The sequence below is a fragment of the Tursiops truncatus genome, chromosome 19 (assembly GCF_011762595.2).
Source record: "Tursiops truncatus isolate mTurTru1 chromosome 19, mTurTru1.mat.Y, whole genome shotgun sequence".
Taxonomy (NCBI): Eukaryota; Metazoa; Chordata; class Mammalia; order Artiodactyla; family Delphinidae; genus Tursiops; species Tursiops truncatus.
Window position 1 is genome coordinate 55,685,157 of NC_047052.1, and position 16,537 is coordinate 55,701,693.

Sequence of the window (16,537 nt, forward strand, 5' to 3'; positions counted from 1 at the left end):
AAAACAACAGCATAAAGATTTACAAGATATGCGGAATTATACTATTGTAAGATTCTTACCTATTTTGTGAAATGGTCAAAAGAAGTTCTAACTAGAATCTAATAGTTCAGGAACCACAGCCAATGGAAAATAGTTATACCCTAATGGTATCAAAGTTTAATGGTGTATTAAAAATACCAGGGCTCCCCTGGTGGTGCAGTGGTTAAGAATCCGCCTGCCAATGCAGAGGACACAGGTTTGAGCCCTTGTCCGGGAAGATCCCACATGCCTACGAACAACTAAGGCTGTGCACCACAACTACTGAGCTTGTGCTCTAGAGCCCGCATGCCACAACTACTGAAGCCTGCGTGCCTAGAGCCTGTGCTCTGTAACAAGAGAAGCCACCGCAATGAGCAGCCTGCACACCACAACGAAGAGTAGCCCCCGCTCGCCGCAACTAGAGAAAGCAGTGCACAGCAATGAAGACCCAACTCAGGCAAAAGTAAAAACAAATAAATAAATTTATTTAAAAAAATACCAAACTGTCCTAAAAGGAGGCAGAAGAAAAAAAAAAACACAAAGAGGAAAAAACAGGACAATGGAAATCTAAGACAAACATTTTTGTTTTTCGATGATGGAAAGTGAACATTTAAGTGACAAATATAAAGACGGCAGTTTCATACACACACTACTATATATGATAGATAACCAGCAAGGTCCTACTGTATAGCACAGGGAACTCTATTCTGTGATAACCTATATGAGAAAAGAATCTGAAGAAGAATGAATAGATGCATATGTAAGACGGGATCACTTTGCTGTACACCTGAAACTAACACAAGATTGTAAATCAGCTATACTCCAATATAATTTAAAAAATATCAAGAGGGGAGTTTCTCCTCCTGCTTCATGCTTCCAATCAACCAAAATCACCATCAAGGTCAACCATGTACAGAAAATCCAGGTTCAAAGGTGAAGCAACCCATCGAAGAACATTGATTTTCTGTGTTAACAGTCAGCTTATTGGAAAAGAGAAGTGAAATAAAGATACAAAATCATATCAAAAACACATTCTCCATTTTACATTTTTTTCATCTGTAAAATAAAATCTACACACACCCTGGAGTAATATTTATCTGGACCAGTTTTGGTGTATGTGCCAATGTATTTCAGGTTTTAGCCACATAGAGATAAAATTTGCAGAAACTCTTCAAATATTCCTGAATAAAGGAGATTTCTTTCAAACATTGCAATGATCAAGAGGGAAACTGTTTTTTTCAGTAATTGGCTGTATCTTTTTCCAGGTGATAATTTGATGGCTTAACTTTCAGATATCCCAGTGTAGCACCGTTATTAAATTGACTAAGTTCATTGGATTTTATGTAAAAATTTGGTACTGAGGACAAACATCAAAATATTCCAACGTTCAGGGCTTCCCTGGTGGCACAGTGGTTGAGAGTCCGCCTGCCAATGCAGGGGACATGGGTTCGTGCCCCGGTCCGGGAAGATCCCACATGCCGCGGAGCGGCTGGGCCCATGAGCCATGGCCGCTGAGCCTGCGCGTCCGGAGCCTGTGCTCCACGGCGGGAGAGGCCACAGCAGTGAGAGGCCCATGTACCACAAAAAAACAAAACAAAACAAAAAGAAATATAGAGAGATACTAGAATTCTTTAAATTTGACATTGAATTCATCAATTTATATTTAGAAATTTCAATTGATAATTTAATATTTGAAACAAACTCCATCAGTTGGCAAATGGGCCTGATTCTACTTTTCTCTTAGACTACAGAGAAGAAAGGGCGCATAAATCTTCCCGTCAGGTTCCTTTTGCAGCAAATGGATGCACTGAGGGCACCAGACAAGTCCACGTTTCAGGTACATGGGTTTTTCAAGATAAGGCAGGCAGCTAGGACAGCTACTGCTTATTTAAATTGTGCAACCACGGCCCCCGCTTGGGAAAAATGTGCGTGATAATGAGTTTAATGTGTTGAATGATTATTAACCATGTAGATCTGCCCCCACACATGTAAACACAGAGAGAGACTGTGCACCTACTATGTGCCATCCCTAGCACTAGGTAACAAAGGTCCTAACAGAAATACTCATGTCCTTGGTTCTGATATTGGAAATGCTGGTTCTATGAAGGACATGATTCATCACCAGACTTCTAGCTGAGCTGGTGAAAGGGCGTAGGTGCGGGCTGTCCATTGTGGAAGCCTCCAGTCCCTGGTGGCTATTGAGCTCCTGAAATGGGCTCATCTGTACTGAGAGATGTTGTGGGCGTAACATACATACTGGATTTCAAAAATGTAGTAAGACAGAGAGGATGTAAACTATCTTGTCAAGAACTATTCAGAGTCGATTACAGCTTGAAATGACAATATTTAGGATATGAAAATAAGCTAGAGGTTTTTTTCCCCTTCATTTTCTTTACTGTGACTGCAGGAAGATTTATAATTATATCTGGGGGTCATGTTCTATTTCTGTTGGACATTGCAGGTCTAGACTCAGAAATTCTTCATCCCAGCTGGACTTGTAACAGGGAAGAAAAACTGACTACATATTGGATCTGTTTCTTTTACTTTAACCTTTGCTTCTCATTTGCTTTTGTTCACTGAAAGGATACTATCTGTACAAATAGCCTGCCTCGGGGAACCCTGCCCTCTGCCTAAACAAAGTGCCTTTGTTCAAGGAAACATCCGGACCCTGTTCCACCTATGGATGGTCGCAAGAAAGAAGAAATTTAAAAAAAAAAAAAAAAAAGAAAGAAAGAAGAAATTAACACATCCTCTCCCGGAGGCTGGCCATTCCAGGAGATATTTGCAAACCTTATGTTCTTCTTACTTTACTTCCTCATCTCCTCCCCCTCTCTGTACTATGAAAGAAACTGGCACCCAAACCCCTGTAAGATGGTTATTTTGAGACACTGGTCCGCCATCTTCTCCTTCTGCCAGCTTTCCAAATAAAGTCGTATTCCCCGCCTCAACACCTCGTCTCGTATTTATTGGCCTGTCGTGCGGTTAGCAGAGCGAGCTTGGACTCGATAACAGACCCACCTGTGGTAAAAGCTTGGCAGAACCTGAGAGGTTCAACAAGTCCATGGGGGAGAACTCACCATTCATGCAGCCTGTGAAGCTGTAATGAATACAGAAAATGAAAACACAGTCATTCCTCCAGCCGTGTCCTATAGATCCAAGTCAGCCTACTGCTCTCGGGGCAGATACTCAGTGCAGGGTCCCTAAGTGCACGCACGATGCCTGGCATTGAGTCGGCCTCAGACTACACTTGCTGAATTAACAAATTACTTCATTATGGGACCTTGCTCTCTCAAAAAGTAAACTCACTTAGAAAACAGAGGACTCGTTTTCTCTCACCATGAAGTTGCAGACTGGAATGCCCGCCGAAGCACACTCATCACACCCCATTCACACCCGAGGCATCCACCACTGATGACACGGCCCATCAGAGGAGTTCCCAGGAAGAGAGGCATACGGAGCAAGCACTGGTCACCCTCCACTGAGCTTGGGAGGTCTGGCCTGACGTCCAGACTTCAGCACATTAGACATGTAGCTGAGCTCTGAGGGTTAGGGTCTGCATCAGGCATTATTTCCCTGAGTTCAGGTCAGGGAGGGAGGTACATGCGGCAGCCCTCAGGCTCAGAGTCTCCACAGGACTTAAATCTACACACACTGGCCTTCGTTCATGGTAGCACTATTTACAATACCCAGGACACTGAAGCAACCTAAATGTCCATAAACAGATGAATGGATAAGAGATGTGGTACATGTATACAATGGAATACGACTCAGCCATAAAAAAAGAACAAAGTAATGCCATTTGCAGCAACATGGATGGACCTAGAGAGTATAATATTAAGTGAAGTAAGTCAGACAGAGAAAGACAAATATCGTATGATATCATTTATATGCTTATCACTTAATATATCTAAAAAATGGTACAAATGAACTTATTTACAAAACAGAAATAGACTCACAGATGTAGCAATCAAACTTACGGTTACCAAAGGGGAAAGGTAGGGGGAGGGCTAAATTGGGAGATTGGGACTGACATATACACACTGCTATATATAAAACAGATAACTAATAAGGACCTACTGTATAGCACAGGGAACTCTGATCAATATTCTAAATGGGAAAATAATTTGAAAAAGAATAGATACATGTATATGTATAACTGAATCACACTGCTGTACACCTGAAACTAACACACACTGTAAATCAACTATAGTCCAATATAAAATAGAAATTAAAAAAAGAAAACTATGGATCCTCTTAGAGACCATAAATCAGAATTTTAATAATCCAAAACTAATTTTTAATGTGTTAATTGATGAGCATTCAATATTGGAATTGACCTCTTCTTTTAGATGTTGGTTAACTTTCATAACCTAGATCTTGTTCCTAAACTTGCAAGTGACTTCCAATATTTTTGTTTAATTTTCTTCTGATCATTATCTTACCTGTTACTGAACTCAGGAAAGAAAGAAACATGGTGAAAGGATCCAACTGATTGTTTGGTTGAGTTAATATTAGGAACAAAAGATCTCAGGTAGCTCAGTGTACACTTGTATGCTTTAATGACAATGATAAACAAATGGGTAATTTTTTAACTTGGAGGAACATATTATGGTCACTTGAACAAGAAAATAGCAGTTGTGTTATATCTACATTAGTTTACTAAATCGAAGTGCAGCGTGTTTGTTATATAGGAGAGTGTCTTCATTGCAGAGAAGATCACACTAGAGAATTTAGGGATAGTGTGAAGCTCGTCAGGCAACTGCTCTCAGGTGGTTCAGAAAAAAATCTAGTGATAATGAGATAAAATATAGAGAAACTGGTTGACAGATCACATGCAGTAAAGTGTTAACGGTTGGGGTAAGTGATAAAAGTATTAGTATTTGTAATTAATTCAAAACAATAATTTAAAAAATAACTTTCTTTCAGAGCAATCCCTATCAAAAGTCCAATGGCATTTTTCACAGAAGTAGAACAAATAAACCTAAAATTTGTAAGGAACCAGAAAAGACCCCAAATAGCCAAAGCACTCTTGAGAAATAAGAGTTAGCTGGAGGCATTGCCCTCCCTGATTTCAAACTATCTTAGAAAGCTATAGTAATTAAAACGGCATCATGTCAACAAAAAGACAGAAACATAGATCAGTGGAATAGAGGAGACAGCCCAGAAGTAAACCCACACAAATATGTCAATAAATGTATGGTACATGAGCCAAGAATGTATAACAGGAAAAGGACAGTACCTTCAATAAACTGTGCTGGATAAACTGGACGGCCACATGCAAAAGAATGAGACTCCACCTCTATTACACAACACACAAAAACTAATTTAAAATGGATTAAAGACTTGATTGTAAGACTTGAAACGAAAACTCCTAGAAGAAAACACAGGTGGTAATCTCCTTGACATAGATTCAAAAATCATTGCCAAGACCTGACACCAAAAGCAAAAGCAACAAAAGCAAAATTCAACAGGTGGGACCACATCAAACTAAAAAGCTTCTGCAAAGTGAAGGAAATCCACAACAAAATTAAAAGGCATCCTAACGAATGGGAGAAAATAGTTGCTAATCACGTATCTGATAATGGGCTCATAGCCAAAACATACAAAGAACTCATACAACTCCATAGCAACAACAATAACAACAATGAACAATCCAATATAAAAATGGGAGGAGAAACAGAATAGACCTTTTTACAAAGAAGACTACCAACTGGCCCACAGGCACATAAATATCAACTCACACTTCTTAGAATGGTTATCATCAAGAAGAGAAAGATAATAAGTGTTGGTGAGGATGTGAAGAAAATGGAACCCTGAGACACTGTTGGTGTGAATGGAAATGAGTGCAGCCACTATGGAAAACAATATGGCGTTTCTTCACAAAATTAAAACTAGAACTGCCATATGATACAGCAATTTCTGCATCTGGTTATATATGTAAAGGAAACGAAACCAGGAGCTTGAAGGGCTATCTGCACTCCCATGTTTATGGCAGCATTATTAACGATAGTCACAGTATGGAAACAACCTAAGTGTGTGTCAACAGACAAATGGATACAGAGGTTGTGGGATACACGATGGAATATTATTCAGCCATGAGACTGAAGGGAATCCTGCCATTTGGGACAAAATAGACAAACCTGGAGAACATTCAGCTAAGTGAAATGAATCAGATGAATCAAGACAAGTACAGTATAATATCACTCATCTGTGGAGTATAAAAAAGCCAAATTCATAAAAACAGCGAGTAAAATGGTGGTTACCAGAGGCTGGTACGTAGGAAACTGGAGATATGTTTTTTAAGGGTATAAACTGGGAAGGAGTAGATAAATCGGTCCTGGAGAGCTAATGAACAGCATAGTGATTATATTCAACAATACTGTATTATAAATTTCAAATTTTCTAAAGAGTTGATCTTAATTCTTCCCACTGTACATCAAAAGATACATATGTGGTGTGATAAAGATGTTAGCTAATGCTACAGCGATAAACATACTGTGTGATATATAAATGTAGCAAATCAACACACTGTACACCTGAAACCTGCACATTATGTTTCAATTAGAAATGTAAAAACAGAGATCATTGTTTCACGTGAAAAGTTGGTATTCAGTGAATGTCTACTGAACAGTGTAATCATGACGATTGTTGAAGCTGATAGTATATATTCTTTTAGATCCTCAACAATCATTGTCAACAATCATCTTCACTACCATCACCATCATCATCACCATCTCCATTTTACGGAGGAGGGAAATAACAGAGAAGTTAAGATGGTTGCCAATAGCCACACAGAGAGCCTGGATGAATGAGCGTTGAAACTCAAGTACTTAACAAATTTTAACCTTCAGCTATCAGGAAATCCCCCCAAAAGGAAATCAAGACACAGTTCTCTAATGTGTGAGCTGTGGTCCAGCCAAGGATGGTTTAGACAGTCAGCATGAAGATGTCAGGTCAGAATTTTGGTGGAGGGCGTCTGGGTTAACGAATAATGAAGACCTTGGAGAGAAAAGAACCAATTAGTCTCTCAGCTCAGTCTCATTAAGCAACACTAAGCCACACCTGCCCACTGATCCAGCCTAGCCCTCGCCAAATCCCACTGCCACTGCTGCTGCCTAGGAGGCAGTTCAGCAGAAGGGTTAAAATTTGGGCTAAGTAGGGATGTTCTCAACTCTGGCCTCCACCATCTTTGAAAAGGGGTGGGGTGATAATACCACCTACTTCAGAGGGCTGAAGACAATCAGATATTGCATGAAGTGCCCTTACCTGGAGGGCTCTTACATCATTAGCATCCAATGAATGTTTGGGGTGGTGGAGACAATTAGGAGAGTCAATGGTGGGTGACGGTGATTAGAGTGAAGATGGGGCAGAGTCCACACGAGTTTCAATGATGACAGTAATGGGGTATTAAGAGACACCTGCCATGGAACATAACTCAGCCTTTGAAGAAAATCCTGCCATATGCGACAGCACGGATGGACCTGGAAGATAGTATCCTCAGTGAAATAAACCAGCCACAGAAGGACAAATACTGCATGACTCCACTCATATGAAGTATCTAAAATAGCCAAATTCATAGAACCAGAATAGAATGGTGGTTTCCAATGGCTGGAGGGAGGGGGAAGACAGGGGTAATCGTTCAATGGGTATAAACTTTTGATTATGCAAGGTGATTAAGTTCTAGAGTTCTGCTGTACAATCATGACTATAGTGAATACTACTGTATTGAACACAAACATGTAAGAGTATAGGTCTCATGTTAAGTGTTCTTATCACAATAAAAAAAGGCATTTTCAAATTCTAACTTCTGCCCTTTCCATCCAGAGCTAGTTGTTGGGGAATATTCATTGATTTCCTGATCTATGAATGCTTCATTTTAGGTGCTGCTATGAAAGGTGAGAAGATGCATAAGATAGTCTCCCTCGGGAAGCGAACAGTATCGGAGAAGTCAGATATTCAGATGACAAGCAGAAGGTTCCCGTTACCAGTCTCCAAATTATCCCTCAACGGTAGTGGGAGAACATTGTTCATAGAAGCCCAGTGATGATATTATATAGAGAGAGCTATGAATAGCATTGTGGCTACCAGGAGTCAGCAACTCCTGAAGGAATTATTCACTGATGCATGAAGGAAGATCATTCCCACCTGAGGTGGAAAACAAGCCCAAACAGGTTCACATCACCTTCGGAGACTAGTCAATCAAGAGTTACGCCAGCCAATGGGAAGGGAGAGATTCTATGGCCAATCAAGGGGCAGGCACAGCCTTTAAGTCTCAGTTTCTACAGCTGTTCTTTGATGGGGACCAACCAGGAGGACCAGGGACCAGACTGGGTGAGGAAGTCTTATCACTGATCTTTCTTTTTCTTCATTTCCCCCTCTCAGAGCTTACTACAGGTCTGGGGTGCTTAAAGAACAAGAGAGCGGGGTATGAGAAATGGTCAAGTCTTCCCCTTTGTTTTGGCAAGGATGTACTACAGTGAAAAGCATTTAAATTCACAGAGAGGTTGTGTATCCAGCACCTTCCCTCACTAAATCTCCATGGTTCTCAACTTTTAGGAGAACGGGACTCTTCCAGGCTGAACTGGGGCTCCCTATTTTTCTAAAATTGAATCGGAGGGGACTTCCCTGGTGGTCCAGTGGTTAAGACTTTGCCTTCCAATGCAGGGGGTGAGAGTTCAATCCCTGGTCGGGGAGCTAAGATCCCACATGCCTTGCAGCCAAAAAACCAAAACAAAAAACAGAAGCAATATTGTAACAAATTCAATAAAGACTTTAAAAATGGTCCACCTCAAAAAAAAAAAAAAAAAAAAGAGGGCTTCCCTGGTGGCGCAGTGGTTGGGAGTCCGCCTGCCGATGCAGGGGACGCGGGTTTGTGCCCCGTCCGGGAGGATCCCGCTTGCCGCGGAGCGGCTGGGCCCGTGAGCCAAGGCCGCTGAGCCTGCGCGTCCGGAGCCTGTGCTCCGCGACGGGAGAGGTCACAGCAGCGAGAGGCCCGCGTACCGCAAAAAAAAAAAAAAAAAGGAAATTGAATCAGAGACATAGAAAATTCGAGGGCCTTGGATATTGGAGAACTAAAGAGAAATAATGAAAAAACCAAAAGTCGAAGAGCTGTTTTTGACTTGGCTGGTCTATTGGTTATGATTGTGAGATTCATGTAACCTGGGGAGACAAATGAAAAACAGAAGTTTTGGAGCCGGGGCCGAGGGGCCGGAAAGCCGGAGCCCGTGCCTCCGAAGAATAGTGGCCGCCACGGTGAGGCGTGAGGAGGGGAGGGGAAGGGAGGCAGTTTCGGGGCCGGGGCTGGGAGCTCCGGCTGGGCTGGGAGCTCCGGCCGGACTGCGGGCGCCGCGCGCCACCTGCGTTCCCGGCGGGGGGCGGGGACTGGGGTGTCTCAGCCGGGGGTTACTGAGGCGGGCGCTGGCGACCTCGGGGCCAGGGAGAGCCTTCTGGCTGGAAGGCAGGGCGGGTCTGGCGTGCCGGGAAATACCGAGCAGATGCAATCGCCGTGTGCGCCAGCCACGTGCCGGCAGCCCAAGGTGGAGGTAAGTCCGGCCCGCGAGCCCCTGCTCGGTCCCCGAGCTAGTTGATGGTGTCGCCTTATTATCGTCCCCATTTGAAAGCTGGTGAAACGGGCTCCGGGACTTTCACGAGGAAGTGGCAGAACTGGGACTTGAACCAGACCCTGCAACACCGAAAACTGAGCGTTTCTGCGGTACCATTGGCCCCCAGAGCCAGCCCACAGATCTGGGCCACACTGGCTGCGTCAGGTCACCTGGGGACCTTTACAAGTACAGGGTCCTGAGCTCTATCCCCGGATAGAGGATTGTTGAGTGATTGAGGCAGTGGGTTTGGGGAGCCACTTATTAACTGATAGTGTTAAGGATAAGGTAAGAGCTTACAAGTGCCAGGCCCTGAGCTGAGGCTTACGTAGATTCCCATTTAATTCTAAAGAAGTCGGTGCTCTCATTGTCCCCATTTTACAGATAAACAATCTGAAACTCAGGGCATCTGACTTTTCCAGGGTCACTCATCCCAGTGTTGAGCCCAGCTGCTCTGTGTCCTGAGACTACACACAGAGCCACGTTGTTCCTGCCTTGTAATAGTCACTGCCATTTTCTGAGGACCCCGCCCCCCACCCCAGCCGGGTCCTTCACACACATTCCTGCACGTGGCTCTGGAGGAGTTGGTACCTTAAAGGAGAAAGCAGGGGAGTCCGTAAAATAGGACAATATTAATAGGAAAATGACATGAGCTAAGTCTTTATATATATATATATATATAAATTTGTTTTACTTATTTATTTTTGGCTGCGTTGGGTCTTCGTTGCTCGGGGCTTTCTCTAGTTGCAGGGAGCAGGGGCTACTCTTCGCTGCGGTGTGCGGACTTCTCACTGCAGTGGCTTCCCTTGTTGTGGAGCACGGGCTGTAGGTGCGCGGGCTTCAGTAGTTGTAGCACACAGGCTCAGCAGTTGTGGCTCACGGACTCTAGAGCGCAGGCTCAGCGGTTGTGGTGCACGGGCTTGGCTGCTCCGCGGCATGTGGGATATGTGGGATCTTCCCGTCCCAGGGCTTGAGCGCGTGTCCCCTGCATTGGCGGGTGGATTCTTAACCACTGCGCCACTAGAGAAGCCTGACGTGAGCTAAGTCTTGAAGGATGTTGGGATTAGACAGTATTGGAGTAGGAGAGAGGATGTTCAGTGGGTTAATGGGTATGGAGTTTTGGGGGGAGGGATAATGAAAATGTTATACAGCTCTATGAATATCCTAAAAAGTGCTGACTGTGCACTTGAAAAGAGTGACCTGTGTGGTGTATGAATTCAGAGTAAAGAAGGAGGGGAGGGCTTCCCTGGTGGCGCAGTGGTTGAGGGTCCGCCTGCCGATGCGGGGGATGCGGGTTCGTGCCCCGGTTCGAGAAGATCCCACATGCCGCGGAGCGGCTGGGCCCGTGGGCCATGGCCGCTGAGCCTGCGCGTCCGGAGCCTGTGCTCCGCAGCGGGGGAGGCCACGGCAGTGAGAGGCCCGCGTACCGCAAAAAAATAAAAAAAAAAAAAAGAAGGAGGAGGGGAGCCGATCCAGGAGTAGATGGTGTGGCTGCAGTACGTGATGTGGAGAGCAATGAGGGGAGAGAAAACTAGAGAAGTCATTTGTAGCCAGAGCTGGGGATGCCAAGCTGGGGGTAGACTGAATTGGCTGGCAGTGGCAGCAGAGGTAGGGTATTGTGTGCGTGTTTTGGGAGGATGGCCAGAACCCTCCTTCAGCAGAGGGAGTGGGAGGCATTTGGAAGCCCTGTCAAGTGTCACATTCATTCAGATGTGTATCGGGCACCTGCTGTGCTAGCCACAGCCCAGGCCCTGGACATATCATGGCAGATGTGACAGTTGTGGTCCTGACCTCCCTCCTGCCTAGTTGTGATGCCAGCAGCTGTTTGCAGGGGCCCTGGGTGAAGAGAGCCCCCTTTCTATCTCCATGTGTCCTTGAGAAGAGGGTGAGTCAGTGGCTGTCTCTACCCACCAGCCCGAGGAACTGTGCCTTGAAGGGAACTTTGCACATCCATCTGTCCAAAGCCAGGTTGCCTTCTTGATGCACTTCACACAGGACAAACCACATTCCTTAGGGCTTCCCAACCGCCCCCCCCCCCCACTGCCTGTGGTCCTTTGCCCCAGCTGCAGGGCTTTGGTCCCGCATCGTGCCATGTGGCTCTCCAGGCAGGAAAGCATATGTACCATATGCGGTGTCCCAGGCGTGGAGTCTCATGGCTCTGACCTCTGCTCCTTGACCAACAGTTTGGCCTGAGTTGGATGCTGTGTTGGCCAGTTGCTCTTGCCCAGGGTCTTCAGGCCCGAGCATCAGTCAGTGGATTATGGGGTGTTTTAGGGCTTTCTGGGAGAGGCCTCAGCCAGTAACTGTCTTCATCCCCTGTGGTAGCTGCAGCTGGCACAGCTGTGCTCCCCATGAATCCTCAGCTCTGAGCACAGCTGACCCACCTGGCACTTGGTAGGTGTCTGAGTATTGAGTAGGTAGCTGAGAAGCTTGGCGGCACCTCTGATCTCTAGATCATTCAGCACCAAGAAGGATCTGGTCTGGAAGCAGAGGCAGCTGTTGAGCTACTCTGGACCTGCCACTGTCAGGTGTCCACTTTTTACATGCCTTGCCTTCTGAGGGCCTTAGCCCTCCTGTAAGGGGGGTATTATTCTCCCCATTTTGCAGATAAGAAAACTGAGGTTCAGAGAGGTTGAGTGATTGCCAGGGCCACACACACACACACACACACACACACACACACACACGCACACAAAACAGAAGTTTTGGCAATGGGAAACTCTGAAAGGGAGACGGCAAACTACAGGCAAATGGAGAATTCAGTTTGGGACCTATTGTTATGGTAACTTGATTGACTGGCTTTGAGCAAATCGATTACCATCCAGAAGTTTCTAGGATGTCCTAATTTTATGCTAAATTGTATATAAATACTTTGTCCCTAATGTTTGTTCTGTATGACCTTAGAAGTCATATGAGAGTGGGAGTGAGCCAGGTGATACAATTTGTGAGGAATGAGGCAGCCTGTGCCACAGACCATGGGTACATGCAACATGAAAACATAACGGGTGATGGAGCCTCCAGTCTGCCTGATGAAAGTCCGTGAGGTGTTAGGGAGTGTTGGTGAGGGTACCAACCCCACAGCTGGGTCCTGTAGCAGGAGGGAAGGGATGATTAAGCAGCCAACATTTCAAAAGGCTTCAGGGATCACCATCTTCAGGTGAAGCTTTCAGCTAGAGAGGGAATGAGGAAAGAATGTTTAGAGAAAATGTTTGGAACACATGAGAGGTTTTCTTTTCTTTCATTGTAAAATATACATAAAACAAGATTTACTTTTTTTTTTTTTTTTTTGGCCACACCGTGCAGCCTGCAGGATGTTGGTTCCCTGACCGGGGATCGAACCCGTGCCCCCTGCGGTGGAAGTGCGGAGTCCTAACCACTGGACCGCCAAGGAATTCCAAAATTTACTCTTTTAGCCAATTTTTACACATTTGAAAGTAGTTTATTTTAATCAGATTTACAGGCAAGAATAGAGGACTGTTTTCTATAATTTGCCTGATTGTTTTTTAAATAAAAAGTGCAGCTTTTTTCAGTTATACATATGTTTATTCTTTTTCAGATTCTTTTTTTTTAATTTATTTATTTTATTTTATTTATTTTATTTTTGGCTGTGTTGGGTCTTTGTTGCTGTGCGCAGGCTTTCTCTAGTTGCGGTGGGCGGGGGCTACTCTTCGCTGTGGTGCACAGGCTTCTCATTATGGTGGCTTCTTTTCTTGCAGAGCACGGGCTCTAGGCACCTGGGCTTCAGTAGTTGTGGCACACGGGCTCAGTAGTTGTGGCTCACGGACTCTAGAGCACAGGCTCAGTAGTTGTGATGCACGGGCTTCCTTGCTCCGCGGCATGTGGGATCTTCCCGGACCAGGGCTCAAACCCATGTCCCCTGCATTGGCAGGCGGATTCTTAACCACTGCGCCACCAGGGAAGCCCCTTTTTCAGATTCTTTTCTCTTATAGGTTATTACAGAATATTGAGTGGAGTTCCCTGTGTTATACAGTAGGTCCTTTGTTGGTTATCTATTTATACATAGTTGTGTGTGTATCTTAATCCCAAGTGCCTAATACACCCCTACCACCCCCTGCACCACGTTCCCCCTTTGGTAGCCATAAGTTTGTTTTCGAAATCTGTGAGTCTGTTTCTGTTTTGTAAATAAGTTTATATCATTTAAAAAATTAGATTCTACCTATGAGTGATATCATATATTTGTCTTTCTCTTTTTGTCTTACTTCACTTAGCATGATAATCTCTGGGTCCATCCATGTTGCTGCAAATGGCATTATTTCATTCCTTTTGTTTTTTTTTTTTGAATTTAATTTTATTTGTTTTTTATACAGCAGGTTCTTATTAGTTATCTATTTTATACATATTAGTGTGTATATGTCAATCCCAATCTCCCAACTCACCCCCCCCCCAACTTTCTCCCCTTGGTGTCCATACGTTTGTTCTCTACATCTGTGTCTCTATTTCTGCCTTGCAAACCGGTTCATCTGTACCATTTTTCTAGATTCCACATATATGTGTTAATATACAATATTTGTTTTTCTCTTTCTGACTTACTTTGTAGGACAGTCTCTAGGTCCATCCACATCTCTACAAATGACCCAATTTCATTACTTTTTATGGCTGAGGAATGTTCCATTGTATGTGTGTACCGCATCTTCTTTATCCATTCCTCTGTCGATGGACACTTAGGTTGCTTCCTTGCCAGTTTCATGGCATTAAGTATTCACACTGTTGTGCAACCGTCACCACTATCCATCCCCAGAACTTTTTCATCCCCCAAATGAAACTGTATATGCGCTAAACAACTCCCGTCCTCCCTGCCCCAGCATCTCTATTCCCTAGTCTACTTTCTCTCTCTATGAATTTGACCGTTTTAGGTATCTCACATAAGTGGACTCATACAACGTTTGTCTTTTTGTGTCTTCTTTCACTTAGCATACTATTTTCAAAGCTCATTCTTCTTGTAGCATGTGTCAGAATTTCATTCCTTTTATGGGTGAATAATATTCCACTGCATGTCCATACTACATGTTGTTTATCCATTCATCCATTGAACATTATGTAGTAAACATGATGATCCATACGTTATGACCTGTAGTTACAAAACGAGAGAAATACACGCTTGATTACACAAAACTACACGTGAACGCTTGTTCAAAATGATAAAACCTAGAGAGATGTGTGCTTATTGTCACTAGGGTGCATGTGAAAGTTCGTTCATAGAAGCATCACTTAGGTTATAAAACAGGTCCCCGACCAAGGATCGAACCCATGCCCCCCGTGGTGGAAGCATGGAGTCCTAACCACTGGACTGCCGGGGAATTCCAACTGTAGCATTATTAAGCTGTGGGAATATCATCAGTGTAATACGATACACCAATATAAATGAACCACTTAGAGCTACATGTAACAACGTAGGAGAATGTTACAAATAAAATGCCAACCAAAAGAGGCCAGATAGAAACTACTTTAGCATTCCATTTACCGAGAATAAGCATATGCTATCAAGCTATATTGATAAAAATGCATATCTAAGTTTTAAAATCATAGAGCAAAACTTACAAATTAATGTGAGAATAGTTGTACTCTTTCAGGAGGAGGGTACAGATAATTGGCAAGGAGAACATGGGGCATGATTTCCTACTTGACCTGGTTGTGGTTACGTTGGATTTGCTTTAAGTTTAATAAACTCTAAGTTTGTTGCATACAATTTTTTTACTTATGGTGTTTTACAACTTACAAAGTTAAACAGAAGCTACTCTGTTATTTTTGTTCCTTTGTTCTCCAGTATTTGTTGTATTCCATACGAACCTTCTTTTAAAAAATCATTTTATTGTATCTGAATTTTAAGTCATAATTTGGAAATTCTTCCTACATCTGGTTACAAGAGAATTCACACGTGATTCTCTTAATAGCTGCAATTGTTCAATTTTTACGTTTAGATCCTGGATCCTTCTGTGCTGTGTTCTTGCATAGTCGATGAGGTTTACATTTAAGTTGAGGTCTTTCTAACTGGCTAACAAGTTCCTGAGCTATTTATCAGAAAGTCCATCTTTGCATTCGTGGTTTGAAATACCTGCTTTATCAGTTACTAGTGTCCATATGTGACTTGGTTTATTTCTTTGTATTCTTTTCCACTGGTCTGTTCATTTGTGAGGACCACTATGCTTTAAGTATAGATACATTAAGAGTACGTTTTAATAGCTGGCAGGGTAACCCCTTTCTACTTCGCAGTTTTTCAGTTTTCCTCGTTGTTATGAGTGTTTTAAAGTTTTTCTCATATGGATTTGTACATTTCCTGTTGCATTTACTCATAGGCATTTTCTTTGTTGATACTATAAAGGGTTTTTCCTTTAACATTAAATCCTCTAAGTGGGTATTGTTTGTCTATATTAAGACTAATAATTTTTGTATTTAATTTCATGTCCTGATACCTTAGTGAATTAAAAACATTTTTACTGAGATATAATTGACAATATAACATTGTATTAGTTTTAGGTTATACAACCTAATAATTATATATATACATACTATGAAAACTGATCTTAGCAGATATGTCCCTAGTGTGTTACCACCTTTTTGATTTTTTATTTTCTCTGACTATATCCTCTGCTGAGTCAGAAGATTTTTGCATGGTAAACTGAATATCTTCATGTCTGAAATGGTTTACTTTTCTCTTGCATTTGAATGGAAGATATCACCCAGCAGAGATGTCGAGGTCAGCAACTCTCCACTCCAAATTGTTTGCAGATTCTTTCTTTGTGCTGCTAACTTCTATTCAGGGTTGTCAGAAAGGATTCTCACAAATGGATTCTTATCCTCTTGTAGACAAAAAACGATATTCAGTGCATTTTTGGGAACGTGAGTGATTATTCAGTATTAAATCATTACATAATTTGAATATCACCCCTTCTTGTTGGTAA